Here is a 17,105-nt window from a genome sequence, read left to right as displayed (position 1 = left end):
TGCCCTCGTGGCTGAGGTGCTACCATCCCCACTCTTGCTCTGTAAGCCCACTGGATTGCTTATCAGAGAATCATTTATGTTGGAAAAGACCCTGAAGCATCAACTCTAACCATAAACCATAATTACAAAACAATAAACTTCCATTTCCATATGATTTATGAGCACATTATTCCCGTGGATGTAATGAGGAGTGTCCTGGAAACCATTTGCAAATAACACATCATATACTGTGTGATGGACATGGTGAATGACATGAAAGAAATCTGTCTTACTGGCTCAACAAGCAACTTTAAGGCACATGTATTCTTCCCTGGTTGAAACTGGGAAGGACTCAGATTGAAACTGGGAAGGGCTCAGATAAGAGGCTGTAAAAATCTGATTGTCAATTTATGATGTTTTATTGGTGTGATATTTTTGTATATGTATGTATGAACACCTGCAAAAAAATTGTGGTCCTTTTACTAAAGAAATTTATGAACAAAAGATGTAAATTCTAGAACTAATTCTAGAATTCCAACACTGGTTTGTTTTAATAGTATTTTAAAATTTTATTAGAAAGTTCACTTTTGAAATAAGCAGCCTCAGTTTCTCCTACAGGATGATGTATCAACGGTAGTTGAGGAATTAAATTTCCATGTAACTAATTTGCTGATTTAAAAAAAAAATCAGTATCTAATTACATGTTTTGGTATAGTTTAGTAGCTAATGGGATTTAAACTTGATGCAGAAGCATTGGTTTATAATTTCAATTTAACAATTGAGATTGAAAACGTCATCACAATTTTATCTGGTCCTCTCCTCCTTTTGCCCAAGTCCAAGTGATAACAATATTTAGAATTCCTCTCAAAATGTCTTTGGAATGATGTCTGGTATTTCCCTGTGTAATCCTTTCCTATCATTTCATCTTTTTAACTGTTGACCTCCTTTCTTGTCTACATTATGTCTGCTAAAACTCTGGTCTGTTGTTTTTTTTTTTTTTCCAGTCATTTTACTATAAACCTGGATTTTCAGTATCACTATTGACTGTAGAACCCTGTCTATGGATTTTCATTCTTCCAAATCCTTTGCGCGAACAAATGTGATCTGGTTTTCAAGCCAAACTTTTATCAGTATTTGGGATTATTAAGTTTCAGGTCTGAAATACATCCTAATTTGATGACTGCATTATTTTTTAGCATCTTTACCACTTCTTTACCTATCCTTTGGAGAAGGGGTTTTGCCTTGCTGATGTTGGGCAAATACAGTTATATATACTTTTCAAACAGACACTCCATGGTCAGTTTATTATTCAGATGTTTTTTAAGTCTCTGTAGAATCAGACGAAATGGCAGGGATTAGTTACACATTCATGAGGTTTCACAGAAGTTGTTATAACCATAATTCAGTGTTTCTGAAAAGTATACCTAAACATTGGTGATTTGAGCATGTAATGAAGTTAGGTATATGCTTTCGAAGAACCAAAGTTATATTTTCAGATAAATGAGTCACCGTAAAGGATTACTGCTTCTAGGAGTTCTATTTTGGTATCTAACTCAAGTATTTCCACAGAGAGTGATGGCATTCTGAGTGAAGACATGGCTTAAATATAGAATTGCATAGTGTGTAGTACAGGGTGACATCAAGATTTTAGAAGTAAGTGTTAGAGTGTAAGCTACATTGTGGGTTATTGCACCTTTGTTTTAAGTGATTAAAATCAACACACTGAATTTTTATAATGCTGGATTTGTGCATTAGTATTAAAATATTTTCTTGTGAGTTGAAAGTAAAAAGGGAATCCTTTTTATCTGTCACCGGCACCTTCATCTTCCTGATTTGTTTGCAGGAAGTTAGGGACCAGGTGTTCTCTTAAATAGTCAAAGGAAGTAAAGATGCATGTTGATTTTAAAATGTAGTGGGTTTGAATGGGATTTTTGCTTGAGAGCTTGAAAACTTGTATGTCTGAAAATCACATTTCAGGTCTCATAGCTAAAAGGATCAATGTGTGTATGAACAGCAAAAAATTAATTCTACTTAATCTGTAATGAACAGAAGAGGGAGTGTACAATAGCTCAGGAACATCTTCTTTACGGTGAAGGCAATATATTTACTCCAGTACTTCTAATTCCAGAACAATTTCACAATATTGCTTGTGTTAGTAGAGATAAATCTTACTTTGAATTGGATTTGAAATTATTGAATTCCTAGGTTGGTAAAATTGAGCACATAATGATAAATTGAAAATTTAAGCAGTCATTTTGTCTGTTTTAAAAAAAAAACCGACGACACTGGAGTTCTGTTAAAGACAGATCTTAAATTTAAAATATTGCCAGAACTTGCAACTGTTTTCATTCTTAGCAGTAAAAGAATAAGGAACTGCATTATGATTTCAAATCTCTTCTGAGCAGACTACAGTTTCCTTTGCTAATTTGATGTGATTCCTTTTCAGAAATGCAAACACCCAACTGTTTGGTTTGCACCTACAACTGGAACACTTGGGAAGAAGAATGTTCTGGGAACTCGTTATGCAAATGTCAGACCAAGTGTCCCACTTTATTGCAGAGTTACCATCTAGACTATTACCACAACAAATAGCCTTTTTAAACTAGAATGAGGTTTAACCAGCTGTGAAATTGATAATCAGTCATGGTATTTCAGAAACTGCAGCGTGAGTGGTTTTTGCATGGTCTGTGCAGTGATGAAAATCAAGTTCCTAGAACACTGTATGTACCTGATTCGCTGTTTTTGAACTGCCAAAGAGAAACTTTATACACTTAGTTCTGTTGGTGTTGTTTTCACTGAGGGAGAGATGAAGTTGCGTCCAGGAAAGAGGACACAGAGCAGTGTTGCACAGCCACCCATTCCGTGCTGAAAGGATTATCAGAATGACGAAGGGGAAGTGAAGTAAGGTTGGGCACTTCTGTTATATCTTAAGTTTTGAAAATTCTTCCTCTTAATATAGCTGTATGTGTATGTAGTTGTAATGCCACTTCCAAGATTTACAAGTTAGCCTAAAATAGATGCAGTATGACTTTAAAATGTCACGAAATGGTAAATAATTTGCTTGTTCTATGTATTGCAAAGATTACAAAATTTGTTTTATTCCGCATAGGGCTAATACTAAGTCATTTCAGATGTTTCCTGTGAGCTCATAGCCTGCTTTATAGCAGTGGCACTTGATTTGGCTGTTGCCAGAGCTGGCATTTGAACCCAGCCTCTGTTTTCTCATGTTTGAGGCAAGATACAGTATACTGCTGCTTTCAAAATGCTTTCTCTTACTGTCAGATTTTGAAACTCTTCTCTTTTTCCTTGTGTATTTTTGAGTTTGACATGTGATGTCCTCTTTTGTCCAGAGCATGTAATACTAAAGCTGAAAGTCTTTGTCTTATTTCCTTGTAATTACTTGTAGGGTGTGAAGGTTTAATGCAAGGCGACAATAAACTCTGGCAGATACTCTCTGTTAATCCCCCCCCCTGCCCTGCATAGAGAAAAGATGATAGAAGGATAGAGGGAGAGAGACTTTGCAAGTTGGAAGAAAGTTTTAAATGCTTTAAGTGTTACTAATAAATAGAGAAAATATACAAAATATACAAAAAAAAAAGTCTTGAATATCCCCGGTTAGCACGATGTGGAGTTGGTGTGAGTCCAGCGGCTGCGGGGCAGGCACCCAGAAGTCCTGGGTGGGACTTCTCAGCAAGCTGGAATTGGATTCAGGGATGCAGGGTCTGGAACCAGGCCTCGGATTTGCAGGGACAACAGACAGGCTCCTCTTCAGATGCCGGCCATGGTCCAAGAGAGCAAGACCCTTGTGATCTCCCTCTTTTATAGGGTGTATGACGTGGATGGGATGGAATAATCAGTTGGTCAGTTTTAGTCACCTGTTCCGTTAGCCCATCCTTGCAAACATGCCCCTCTCACAAAATGCTATCAGAATTCTTGGTTGGTATAGCAATACATCTAAATATGAGCTGCTTCTGCATTCCGTTGGTTGGTTTTATCAGTCTGGAGCACAGTGTCTCAAAAAACACGTAGCTAAATTCAGAAAAGTGCAGTTACTTAGAAGGTACTTAGAAGAACTTAACTGAAAGGAAAAATCACTAAAAGAGAACTGTTCTTATTTTTGACAAAACCAGGGCATAGAGATTGATATCCTGTGACAATAAGTTCTAGCTTAACTCTGTGATGTGAAAAAAATCTCCCTTCCTTCTGTTTTGAGTCTCCGGTACATGAGCTTCATTTGCTTCCGTCTGCCTATTAATGATGGTCCAGCTAGCTAGAGTCTGAGTCACCGCCTATGTTGGAGACCAGGTGCCAGTTGATTACTAGTGATACTGCCTGATGTTGTCTCTGCTTATTTCAATCCATCAGGCATCTCTTATCTTAGATTTGACTGCAGTACTAAACAAAACAGTCATGATCTTCCACAAACAGGCCCTGGTCCATCATTGATGACACTGTGATAATCCAGCGCATGATGAAATACAATTTCACGAAACAACCTGTCAGCTCTTCTAATAGCAGTGTCTAGCCAAATAATTAGTGATATTTCTGGACATATACATGGCATCTTGTCAGTAATTGAGCTCTGGTTGAAATTATTTTCAGAATCGAATAAAAGTACGCATCGTAGGTTAATTTAGGATGCAAGGGAACTGTGGAGGTCTGATCATAACCACTGACGTGCTCTTAAGCAGGTTCAATCTTCCTACTGAGGGAGCGGCAGGAATATGTGCCAGGGAAGGTTTAAGTTCGACATGAGAAAAAGCCCAGAGGGTGCTGGAGCACTGGAACAGGCTCCCCAGGGAGGCGTCACGGCCCCAAGCCTGGCAGTGTTCAGGAAGAGACTGGACAACACATGCTGTGACCTGTGGTGTTGTCACATGCAGGGACAGGAATTGGACTCGATGATCCTTGTGGGTCCCTTCCAACTCAGGACATTCTATGGTTCTATGACATCTAAGAATTAAGTTTTGAAAATCTCCAAAATACAGAGATGCTACATCCTCTCTGGGCAACCTGTTCCAATGTTTGACTGTTGTGGAAAAAAATTTTCTGTACAGCCAGTTGCGATTTCCCAAGTGGCCACTTTTGTCTCTTGCCTCTTGTCCTACTGCTCTGCCACAGGCCTGCTGCTCATTCCCAGCCAGCTTCTTGGCCACCAGGACCCTCAGATCCTTCTCCTCAAAGGCACTGTCTAGCCAGGCAGTGCCAGCGTCTCCTGGTGTGTGCTGGTGTTCCATCTCGTGTGTTGGAGTCTGCCTGTGTCTCAGAACTGCATGAGGCTTCTGGCATCCTGTTTTCCCAGCCTTTTCAGGTCTCTGTGGACAGCAGCTCTGCCCTCCAGTTTATCAGCTGCTGCCCCTGGTTGTTGTTATCCATGAAGCTGTTGAAGGTACACTGTGTCCTAACTTTTGGGTCGTTAGTAAAAGCATTATACAATATTGATCCCAGTATCAGTCCCTGGGGAATACCAGTGGTTATCAGATGCCAAGTTGGACTTGATAATACTGAGGGTAATTTTTTGAGCCTGATGGTCCAGCCAGCTTTACACCCAGCTGATAGTTCACTTACTCAATTGGCCTGTAAGATTGCTATAGGAATCCATGTTGAATACCTTGCTGAAGTCCAGATAAACAACATACGCTGCTCACTCCTTGGGTACCGAAACAGTTGTCTCATTAGGCAATCAGGTTGATTAGGCACAATTTGCTTGTAATTGATTTTTTTCAGTTATCTTTTTCTTCAGGTATTTCAAAATAGTGTCCAGGACCTGAAGCTAATTGGAATTCTGACCTATTCTGGAGATCCTCCTTTTTGCCTTTCTTGAAGATGGGCACATGTGCTCTTTTCCAGTTAGCAGGAACCTCCCCCAGTTGCCATGACCCTTCAGAGGTGGTAGGGAACAGCCTGGAAATGGTTTTGACTGGCTGCTTCACCCCCCTCAGATGGAACCCATCAAGGTCCCTGGAGTGGAGCTGTGTGTGACCTAGGGGACAGCAGCAAAAAAGGCATCGAGTGCCTCTCTTCTGTCCCTAGGTCTCCTACCCCATTGAGAAAGTGTGCCCGCATTTACTTGCTTTTGCCACTGATTTATTCATAGCAGCCATCCTGCCTGCCCTTCCTACCCCGTCACTGCCAGGATCTGGGCCCGCTGTTGCGTGTGAGGATGTACATGTGTGTATATTCTGGTTTTCTAGGGGCAATGCAATTCTAAATGCTTCCCAGTTTAAGAGAAACAGGTTTAATCACAGTCATTCAGATATTTAGCTGCTTTTTTATTCTTGGCATAGGATGCGTTACAGTAAGGTGACATAATATGCTTGTTTTATTATAATCTTGTATGGCATTTAAATATCTCACAAACACTTATAAGGTGATGTTATCTTCTCGTTAAAGCAAAACTGAGGTACTGTCTGTTGACACAAAAAGTGTTTATTCATTATGGTTTGTTCAAGCTGCAATAGTTCAGGGTTTTTTCCTGTATGTCTAGTATTATGTAACATTTAGCTTATTTTTAAATGCAGTTCCCTCTGATATAACTTGCAATTAGCATTAAGAGCTTCTGCAAATTGAGTCATAAAGCAGAAGGTATAATAACACCCGCTGACTAGAAGTTATGGCAAGATAAACAGTTCAGAGCTGTTATTTTCCCCAGTTTGTGGTGAACTGTGGTAGAGATTTTCAATTTTGTAATGAGTTCTTCTGCTAGCAACTTCTAAAACAAGGTTCTGCACTTCCCTTGGTGTCTTTTAGACCTTACCTTACGTGGATTTTAGTGACTAAAAAGTAGCTATTCTTTCATGACTGAATTAATTTATTGATGAAATAGCTGAAAAATCCTTCAGAAGAAATTTTCTCCTTCTGTGGCCCTTTGCACCCTCTTCTCCTCTAAGAAAGCCAAAGATCTCAACAAAGCCTACGCGCAGCTCTGGGGAGCAGCTGTTTGCGATGTCAGTCCTGACTGATCTTGTAGGTGAAATAGCTAATTAATATAGATTTATGCACTGAACAAACTTCTTGCTTAGAGATTTTAAAAGCGAGAAATTACAGGAGCAGGTGACAGTAGAGTCTTGCTTCTTCAGGCTTCCCGAAGTCAGTCTCGCAAAATCTGCGGAGAGGAAGGTCCTGTCCACCACACTTCTTTGCTACTTCTTACTTCTTTATAGTACAGAAAGTCCTTATTTAAGGACTATCTTTATCTTCCACTAGACCAGAAGTTTTTGGACTTGTCCATATGAAAACTGATTTCAGTGCTGTTAAAGGTCAAAGGTAACTGTAGCAGCACAGAATGGTTCAGCTTTGAAGGCCTCAGGAGGTCATGTAGGTTCAACCCCTGCTCAAGACAGCTGCTTCATGTCTGTCCTGCGTATGAACCCGTCTCTTGTGCAGGACAGTAGGTCTCATAGAAAGGGGAGGGTGGTTTTTGTGGTGTTTTTTTTTTTTTTTTTTTTTCTCTCCCTATCTCAGCAATAGGAGGTTTCTCCGAATTATTTCAGACAACAATCTCTTTGTTCCAGACAAAAACATGGGAAATCAAGCACTTCTAGTTGGATTTGTCAGGAAATCCAACATGTTCCTTTCCAATCCTAGCGGCTGAGACTAGTAACCTTTTAGATACCTTATTATTGTTGAAGATGGTGCAAAAACTTCGATTGTTTGATAATACTTCATTAACATGGATTTTACCTGTGAAGGAATTATTTATTTTAGTCAATCTCTAGAAGCATATGTATTGAATTTCAGCAGAAATAATCTAGAAAAGTTCTTGTTCTGCTTTAAAGCCTAAAATGTTTTTGTAACATTTACAGATTTTAACATATTTACAAGAAGGCTTATTTTATGGGAAACTGCATTACCTGTTTGAGACAAAGTTACTAGTGAATTTGCCTGCAGTCTGGGGTCATCGGGGAAATTTGCTTCTAGAATGTGTGTTGGACCGTGGAACAGCGTATTGCAATGTGTTTATTTCAAACACCAAATGAATGAAATATTATGTATTTATGAATTACGCTCTGTGAACACAGTGTTCTATGAAACTACCTAAGAAGCATTTCTCCAAACAATTTCCATAAAAACTTTTTTTTTCAAGTTTTATGCCCTTTTTGTCAATAATAGAGAATAAGATTGTGAACAGATATCTTTACTTTTTAGAACATCAGTTACACTTAAAAATAAGACTCCAATTTCAATAAAATATTGTATACTAATTAAATAACTTAAAATTATTTTGACAATGAAGGAAATTATTTACATCCCTTTCTCTGAGAAAGCCATTTTTAGGTCTGCATAGCCTTTTTATTTTTCAATTAGAAAATAATCTTATCAATCAATAATGTATATATATTATTGCAAAAATAAAAACTTGTTTTCCTGATATTGATACTCTTCTGCCCCATTTATTTCAGATACTGATGATTGATATAAATTGATATACATATTCATTTGTTTAAATTCCATAATTTTCCAAATACACCAAAAGTAGTTTAAAGTCTTTTGACTCATCATTACTTAAATTTTTTCCCCTCTTTTTTTTTCCCCGTATCTGTTAAATCTTTCTTGCTGTCTCTTACCTGCAAACTCCTTTTCTTCCAGCAATCATTTTTATGACTATTGACTATTCCAGAAATTGTCCACAAAACATGCCCATGTCTTACTATGTGAACAGGAGCTAAATGGTAGGATTCTATTTTGAATATTTCTATTCAAATTGAATTGTTTCTCCCTGGAGTAGAACCAGTGCCTTTCCCTGCTAGTGTATAGATCAGCTGATACCTGATGGATTAGTCTTGATATATTGAACTTATATACATTTAAAAAAACAAACAAACAATCTGTAGCAATAAGTGTTCTCCATACTGTATCCAAATTCTGTTTTCAGAAGTTAGATGTGCTTTTGATTGCTTCAGTTTTATTCATCACTTTAACTGGAAATATGAGATCATGGGATGGTGGTGGAATACAGCACTTAGATTTTATGAAATACGTGATGCAGCTGATTAGAATATGCTGTATGAAATATGAAGTTATGCAGGTGATAACATGACAGGCAGGCTATTATTTATTGGCTTAGGAATGTTCTAAGGAAAGATTTTAAACAGTTGCTGATATTTTTGGTACATGGAAATTTTGTAATCATTTGTTCTGAACAAGTGATTGGAAAAAAACAGGTCATTACTTCTAGTCAGTCGTACTTTTACAGGGAGGAGGATGCTAGATGATACCTTGATTTTCCTTTCAAGCCTCGTTGTTTGCTATTTCAGTTACTGTAAAACTGATTGTTAGAATCTTTATTATTTACTCAAGTAAGTATTATTTTTTAGTTATTAGATTGTGTTCTTGCATCTTACTAATCCAGGACTGCTAATTGTAAAAATATGTAAGACAACTATTTGCATTGTATGAAGGAATATATAAGAAATATATTTATCCAGAAATAAACTCACAGTGGAATCGAGGGATAAATGACTGAGGGTGTAATGGCTACTTGTTGGAACTAACTTTACAGGCGGAACTGTTTGAGGCTACAAGAAGATAATTAGAACAATTTTCATGATAGAGAAGCAGGACTCTCATTTAACAGGAAACAAGGATGGCCTTGTGGTCAAAACATGATGTTAAGAATAGACCGTACATCTGTCTCCTACCTCAACCACAGAAGAGCTTGCTGACCTTTTATCTGTGTTCCTGGTGTTACCTCTAATTCCTGCCACTGTAGCCTTTGAAAGTCCTGATTAGGAAGGGAGAAATTAGTTAAAAGCTGTGTCTTGCATTTGCATTTTTATGAAACAGTAGGTAATTCCACTTTTTCAGGATGTCAGAGAAACAACTCCAGGCATGGTTTGGTTTTCTGTGTATTTTGTGTATAGTACGTTTAGTATTCTGCTTGATTGCTTGGGAAATCTTCATCCGAGCTGAAGCCTGAGCGACTTGTTGAGGGAGAGTAACAGTCAGAATGATCAGACAGGCTTGGCTCTCTTGCTAAAGAGCTGAGCTTGTTATTAAAGGCCTTGAAGACTTCCAATTAATAGGAAATTATCTCTAGTGTTATTTTGACAGGTTTGCAATACTGGGCTTCGGTGAACATTGGGGTTTTTTTTGGAAGCAACATGATCTCTAAAATCAAAGGTAGCTAAAGAACCTGGAGATGTACAGTGGTTTCAGATGGAAGCAGATATGGTGAACTACTGAATTTTCCATGGCTGCAGCTGATAACCAGCAAGACATGCAAGACCAGTTTTATTAAGCCTATTAAGAAGATAGCAACAACTGATTTGGAAGAGAAAATGGACATTTTTTTAAATGGTTAAGTGTTAAAACGTTGTTTTATTAAAGTGAATATTATTTTGGATAATAAGTTGCGTATTCACAGCTGTTGGCTTACTCCTCTTCCTCAGTTCTCTCTCTTTGGCTTAATTTAATGCTTTTGTGTATTTCTTCAACTGGTTTATGAAGAGTTTCCAGGTAGGCTTCAAAGGACTTTAAGAGATCACTAGTAAAGTCCTCTTCCCAGAGGTAGGATCCACAGCTCAATCTACTGTAATAAATATTTCTCTAACTTGTGAATCAGTTGTGAAGATGATTTCTCACCTTCCTTGGGTAGGTATATTACGTCAATTCTTCACTATTTAGATTTCTTTTCCTAATCTGTAGCCTGAATCTTCACTTCTAATTCAGCTATTTTTTTAGACTGTTTCTGGGGGTGTGAGGAAATTTCCATCATGATCATCGCTCAGAACAACCTTTTAATGTTCTGAAAGAAATTTTGCTGTCTCCTCTTAAGCTGACCTTGTTTAAGGCTAAAGTCTCTGGTCTTGACCATCTTCTGTGGAAGAAATCGCGTATCACTTCCCTGCTCTTGTTAACTTCTCTTTGGTTCTTTTCCAGCTTGTTTTTTGCAGTCCTGTGTACAGGGGTTCATAACATTCTGCCTTAGGCTATAACAATATCAAGAAATGATTTCTAACCCTTATTTAATAAGGAACATTAGTTTTCTGTGAGGTCTTATACAATGCACCTCCTGTTTATGCATCCTAGGTTGGAATTCTGCTTTGCTGTAACCTTACATATTTTTCTGTTATCTTCCTGTTTACTCATTATTTCCATTTTCATGTTCTGTGCATTTAATTTATTTCAAAATCCTATGTTAGTGGGGATTTTTCCCCTCCTTTTGTGCTTTTCCTTTGAGTTGCATGTGACTGTGTTTTTTTTTTTCCAGATTTTTTTCCTTCATTTTGAGATGAGTTTAAATGCAATAAAAAGTGTGTGCTCAGAACTCTGAGCGTGGTGCCATTTGCTGATTTTTTTTTTTTTTTTTTTTATTGGTTCTTGAAAGATAAGTTTCATATTCTGCTTTATTGTCATAATGAAAATATTCGGTAGAAGTGGAAGAGGACAAACCCAGGGGAATTTCTTTTTGACACACTTTTCCAAGTCCTGATAATCTTGTGATAATTACCTTTTGGACATTTTCTCCATGATTTCCTATACAGTATTTTTTTAGTTTGCAAATGAGAATGGTGAGTCTTGTGTTTTATTACTATGTTCAGACACTTTGCTTTATTGATTACATCATATATTGTGCCAGAAATCAGTTACATGACACTGTTTCGTTTTTGAGAAGAATAGAAAAGGACTTAAACACTGGACCTTACGTGTTAATCTTTTAGGTCTTTACAAACTGATTAACATCTTGTTCCAATTCCCTCTCCCCAGCTATTCTGATCTGTAGTTTGGAAAGTCCTCTCCCTTTTAACAGTGGTGTTTTGATTTGCCCTTTTAAGTCCTGGTGACACTTTCTGTTCTTTTGAGTTTTCAAAATTGATTTTTACAGTCTCTTTAAATATTTTAGAGTGAATCTCAGTTGATCTTCTTGTCCTCAGCACATTCATGTACGGTGATTTTCTTTAGGATTATTTTTTTGTTCTTATGCCGTGTTAATATGTCTAGATACGTAACATCAAAATATCGAAGAAGGTATGAAAAACTTCAGTGCATTCTTTGCTTTTCTTAACTCTTAATGGACTTTTATTTTAATCATTGTTATGTAAAGTATCTTCATTTTTTTAGTCTTGTTTCTTGTAAACTACAACTCATTTTACTCCTTTGCCTTTCTTATCTTTATTTACATGCTTTTGCTGTTCCATAGTGTTGTTCCTTGAAGTTGGTCTTATTGCATCTTGAACAATTTTGTGATTATTCTTTTGTTAGTATTTAAGCATGAAGCTTGGTTTGGTCTGTTATCATCCTCTTGTTACAGTGGAACAGTTTGGCACTGTGCCTTTCAAATAGCAACGTGAATTGTATAAAACCATTAAAATAGGCATGTAGGATGGAGTACATGAGATGACGGTCCTTGAGTATTGCTTGTACAATGAAGAAAAATTTGCATTTATTCAATAGTAGACAATATTAAAATCATTTCAGTCATTTGAATAATTTCAATATTTGTTTACCTTCCTATACAGAAACCAGATTGCAAGTAAAACCTGTTGTTAAGTATTTACATACTTATTTGTGGAGAGCAGCTGCTTTTAGGTTTCTAAACTGTATATACTCAGTACTGGTAAAACTTAAATCTGTAATTAATGTAGAACTATTAAAGAACTTCTAGAATAGCAAGACCTCCCAACAATAAATGTTGGCTGCATTATCTCTCATGCCCTGAATTGTTATTTCACATCGTAGTTTTGCTTAAGAGAAAAATGAATTGCAGCATATACTAATGAACACTGAGTAGAATAAGCTTGGGAAAGTGGCGTATTTCCCTTGCATATGGCCTTTCAGGTTTTTTTTCATATTGTGTGTTCTTCCTGAGCTGTTCTCCTTGTATCCAAAGGAGCTTCTATAATATTGAAAGAAGTAACCGCTCAGGGAAGGACCAGAATTAGTTAAGGGTCCGTTTGGCACACGGAAGAAAATAGTGGGGGGTTGATCCTGGTGAAGTTATTAAATGATGGGTTCCTTTGGGCATAGATATAGGATGTTCTGCTTTAAAAAGAATGTAGGTCAAGTTAGGAAAATGTGATCTGAAGTTGCAGGCTTTTCTATCCTTACTTTCCTCTGCAACATAGTTTATTAAACTTTATTTGAGGATTTGGAAGGCTGACAAAGGGAAAAGATTTGTCTTTAGGTTTTCTTGTATGTAATAGTTCAGTGAACGTTTCATAGAATCACATGGGTTTGGGTTGGAAGGGATCTTGAAAGATTATCTAGTCCAACCCCTCTGCCATGGGCAGGGGCATTTTTCAGTAAATCAGGTTTCTTAGGTTTTCCGGTTATTGCAGGATTATGAGTTGTTTCTAGTGTGTACTAAGGAAGCAACTGGTATCTGTTCAGCCATCTTACTTTTTAGTCTTGAGTTTTACTTTTTTCTCATTATGAGAGCGAGTAATAATTCTAAGCAGCCAAAGCTCTTGTGGCATGCTGTGGAGTTTATATGTACGTATCAATGTTGAATGGGTTCAAATAGCTATTTTAATTTTAGAAATTAGTATCAGCATAGCACGGTTTAATTCAGTGAGGGCTGCAGTGGAATTGCCTGGCATTAGCTTGGAGGTGGTTATTGAGAAGCTACCATTATTTTTGCTTATTACTGCCCATCTTGTCAGAGAGAAAAACATAACCATTTAGTTCCTGTACTTCGTGAACATTTCTTGCCTGTTTTTTCCTTCGGTTCATTCAGGTCTGTAACAGTCCAAGCTGTTTGCTGGGGCAGCCAGGCCATGTGTTGTCCCCAGAGGTGGTCGCTGCTGCCAAGATGGCCAGGAACTCTACACCAGTAGGAGGGTGTTGCAAAAATACCTAGTTTGGACTTTTCTCTTGGAGAACAATCTGTGGAGAATGCTTTAGCATGTTTGCTGGGAGCAAAAGGCTTTTGATGGGGCCAGAGCTGTCTTTGCCAACAGTGCTTTTGTTTGGAAGCTGCTATTTTTGGCCTGTTCACTTCTGAGCCTTTTGTAATGGCAGAAGGAGGAAGCGAACAGTGAAATCACTTTAATAACATATTTCCTGGTTGAAGTGACTTATCTGTGAGGCCTAGACAGAGGAGATGTCATTTCCTGGATTACTTTTCTTCAGCTTGAACAGTCTGCTTTACTGTGTAATGTTTTGACCCAGCTTCTTAATTGGAGTACAATTTTCATGTTAAGTAATGTAAACTAGGCCTTTTAATGAAAATGTAAAGCTTTAAGGAAACACCTTTTGACAAAATCCTAATGTACAAGACAAGTCTTTCATAAACTACATGTTGATATGAAGCTGAAAATCCCTTACCTAAAAATTACACTCAAGAGCATAAAATCTGGTCTTTAAGAGTTCGGTAGTAAGTTTTGTTCACAGGGATAAAAAAAAAAAATCACTTTCTGTTCCTCGTGATGCTGATACTAATCACCTCTTTTTGATACGAACTGCAGCTGACCGTCCTCAAGAGTTAGGATGCTTCCACGTAGTTAAGAATAGGCCGTTCTGCTTGTCTCAAATTTCTGTTCATTCATAGCTACTTGTGAAAATTGTTACCAGAAGTCCATGAAAAGGAGAGAGAAAGAGCTAATAAAAAGTTGCTGTAAATATGATTCTCAGGTTTTATAGCCCAAAAAGTGCCTGTGGAATCAGAATGACATGGGAAAAAAACAGTGACATCTGAAATAATAATATACAGCTCAGTTTATATTGGAAATTATGGTGGTTTGGATCTTGTAATCCACCTTTACTGTTGGACTGTTTGGGTTGATAACTTTATTCTTTTCCCTGACTTTGTGCGTAAAATATAAGTAGTGCACACTGTAAATGCTTTACTTGCTCAACCTCTAAAATTCATGAAAAACATTGAAATATCAGGTAACCTTGCCTCTCTTTCCCCCTCACCCCAAAATATGAAGAACACAAATATGCCTCGTTGGTTTGTGTTGTCACAGAGTGCTTTTACATCTGCCTTAAAATGTCTGCCCAGTTGTTAGTGATCATTACATTATTGTTTGAACAGCAGTAAAAGAAAAACGTGAAAGGAGTGATAAATAAGGTGTTAGACTGTGAAGAAAGATTGAGTAAGAAGGTGCTCAGCTCTAGAGAAGTAGTTTTTATTTTTGAATCTGGGCAGTAAAAATGAGAACTGTCTTTAATTGGAAAGAAACATGCTCAGGACCAATTGTGAAACTCTTAATTGTATTAAGGGATTCTAAAGAGTAAGAAAGACTCTTGATACTGTAAATAGATACTGTGAACTACAATCAAATGTTAATGCAGTTATATTGCAAATATATTAACATTAGTGTAGCTTCAGGTTGTATTTGATGTTGGAGTTAGGTGTTGTGTGTAGATTACCGCGCAATTGGAATTGAGACTTCATTGCGCTGGGTGCAGTTATAAAAGGTGACCCAGCTGTTCTCCATCAGGACATTCCGTATGGTCCTTTTCTACACGTGAAAAGGTGAAGATCCATATTTCTGCTGATACACTGTGCTACAGAATGTGAGATATCCTTTTTTGGAAGGCAGTGTTTGCTAAATAAAGGGTTTAATATTATAGATTCTATTACGTTATTTTGCAGGAAATCACCTCAAGTCAGAGTACTTTCCGTTGGATCTGTCCAGGTCATTGGGCAGTTCCTCTGCAACCCATGCAATGATTAATCCACAAGTATTTAACAACTTGGTTACTTTGGTTTAGTTTTATTGCATGTTTTGTAAAAATGTCATCATATTTAAGAATAGGTGCTGAGTTCTGAAAGGTGAGTGCGATGTCCTAGTGCATCACTCCATTGTCTGTAATGGGTCTTGTGGGGACACTTGTGGTCAAGACTGAAATCATGCCTGTAAATGGTGGTTTAAAAGTAACTAACGATTGATACTGTGTCTTCTTCATTTACTTCCCTTTTTACTTATTAACACTGTTTTATGTTTCTTTTTGTAAGGAAGTTCTAAAATGTGATGTGTAAGACCTTTGCCACACAATTTGTGTTACATAGATTCAAGAGTAAAATTCCATTTTTTTCTGTGTGGTGGTGGAAATATTTTAGGTGTTACATCACAAATGGGTGGAGGTTGGCAAGGACCTCTTGAGATCACCTAATCCAACCCCCCTAATCCAACCCCCCTGCTCAATGCAGGATCAGCTGGAGTAGGTTTCCTGGGACCATGTCCAGTTAGGATTTGAATATCTCCACTGATGGAGACTCCTCAGTGTCTCCAGGCAGCTGGTGCCAGTGTTTGGCCACCCTCACAGGAGAAAAGTGTTTACTTGTGTTCAGGTGGAACTTCATGTGTTTTACTTTGTGTCTGTTGTCTCTTGCCCTGTCAGCAAGCACTACCTTTTCTTCATTCCCTCCCATCAGGTACTTACACACATTGATGAGATCCCCTACCCTGAGTCTTCTCCAGGCTGAAGAGTCCCAGCTTGCTGAGCCTCTCTCTCCTCTTAGGAGAAATACCCCAGTGCTTTAATCTTCATGGCTCTTTACTGGACTCATTCCAGTACATCCTTACCTTTCTTGGGGTAGAGATCTCAGTCTTCTGGGCCTAGTCTTTCGGCCAGTTTTTAATCCACTTCATTTGTCTAATCTATACTTTGTCAGCTTGTCTATGACGCTTCCCAAGACAATTTAATTTGTTAGGTTAAAAATAAAAAGGCAGTTGAATATCTTAATTTTGAAAATATGCTTAATCATTAATGGTTTTTGTGGTGAAAAGCAGTATCTCCACAGATGAGAGACTTCTTTGTGTATGTATGTATGTATTTAGGACAGTCTGGCATTCAAAATAATCTTGGACCTTGCCTTCAGCTCTGTCCAGGTACATATTTTATTAGAATGAGTATAATAATTTTAGTGATATTTGCAACTAATGATCCCTTCCCAGATATATTAAGAAAAAAAAAAAGGTCAGCAGGTTGTTAGCTATAACTTCAGTTATTAAGAAGACTGAAAAGCTGTTTAGTTCTGTTGGCTGCCTATTAATAAAAGTGATGTGGTCTCTGACTTAAATCTCTGTGATGCCCTGTCAAGAAGAAACCATCTCAGGGTTTTATTCCTAGAACAATTAATAAAACTGCCAGTTCAGGCAGGACACTGAAGATGCTGAGTGTGATTCTGCGAATGGAATCTCTGGATCTTCTTAGTATCTGAAACTGATTTTTAT

General features: G+C 37.5%; 1 protein-coding gene across 3 annotated transcripts in view; it reads left to right on the top strand.

Moving 5' to 3' along the window:
* The window catches only part of ROCK2 (Rho associated coiled-coil containing protein kinase 2), a 102,102-nt gene that overhangs the window by 24,945 nt on the left and 60,052 nt on the right, over positions 1–17,105 (top strand). The window lies entirely within an intron of this gene.

Source organism: Patagioenas fasciata, chromosome 3 (assembly GCF_037038585.1).
Source record: "Patagioenas fasciata isolate bPatFas1 chromosome 3, bPatFas1.hap1, whole genome shotgun sequence".
NCBI classification, from domain to species: domain Eukaryota; kingdom Metazoa; phylum Chordata; class Aves; order Columbiformes; family Columbidae; genus Patagioenas; species Patagioenas fasciata.
The sequence above is the reverse complement of the archived record's forward strand: the minus strand, read 5'-3'. Positions and strand labels throughout refer to the sequence as shown.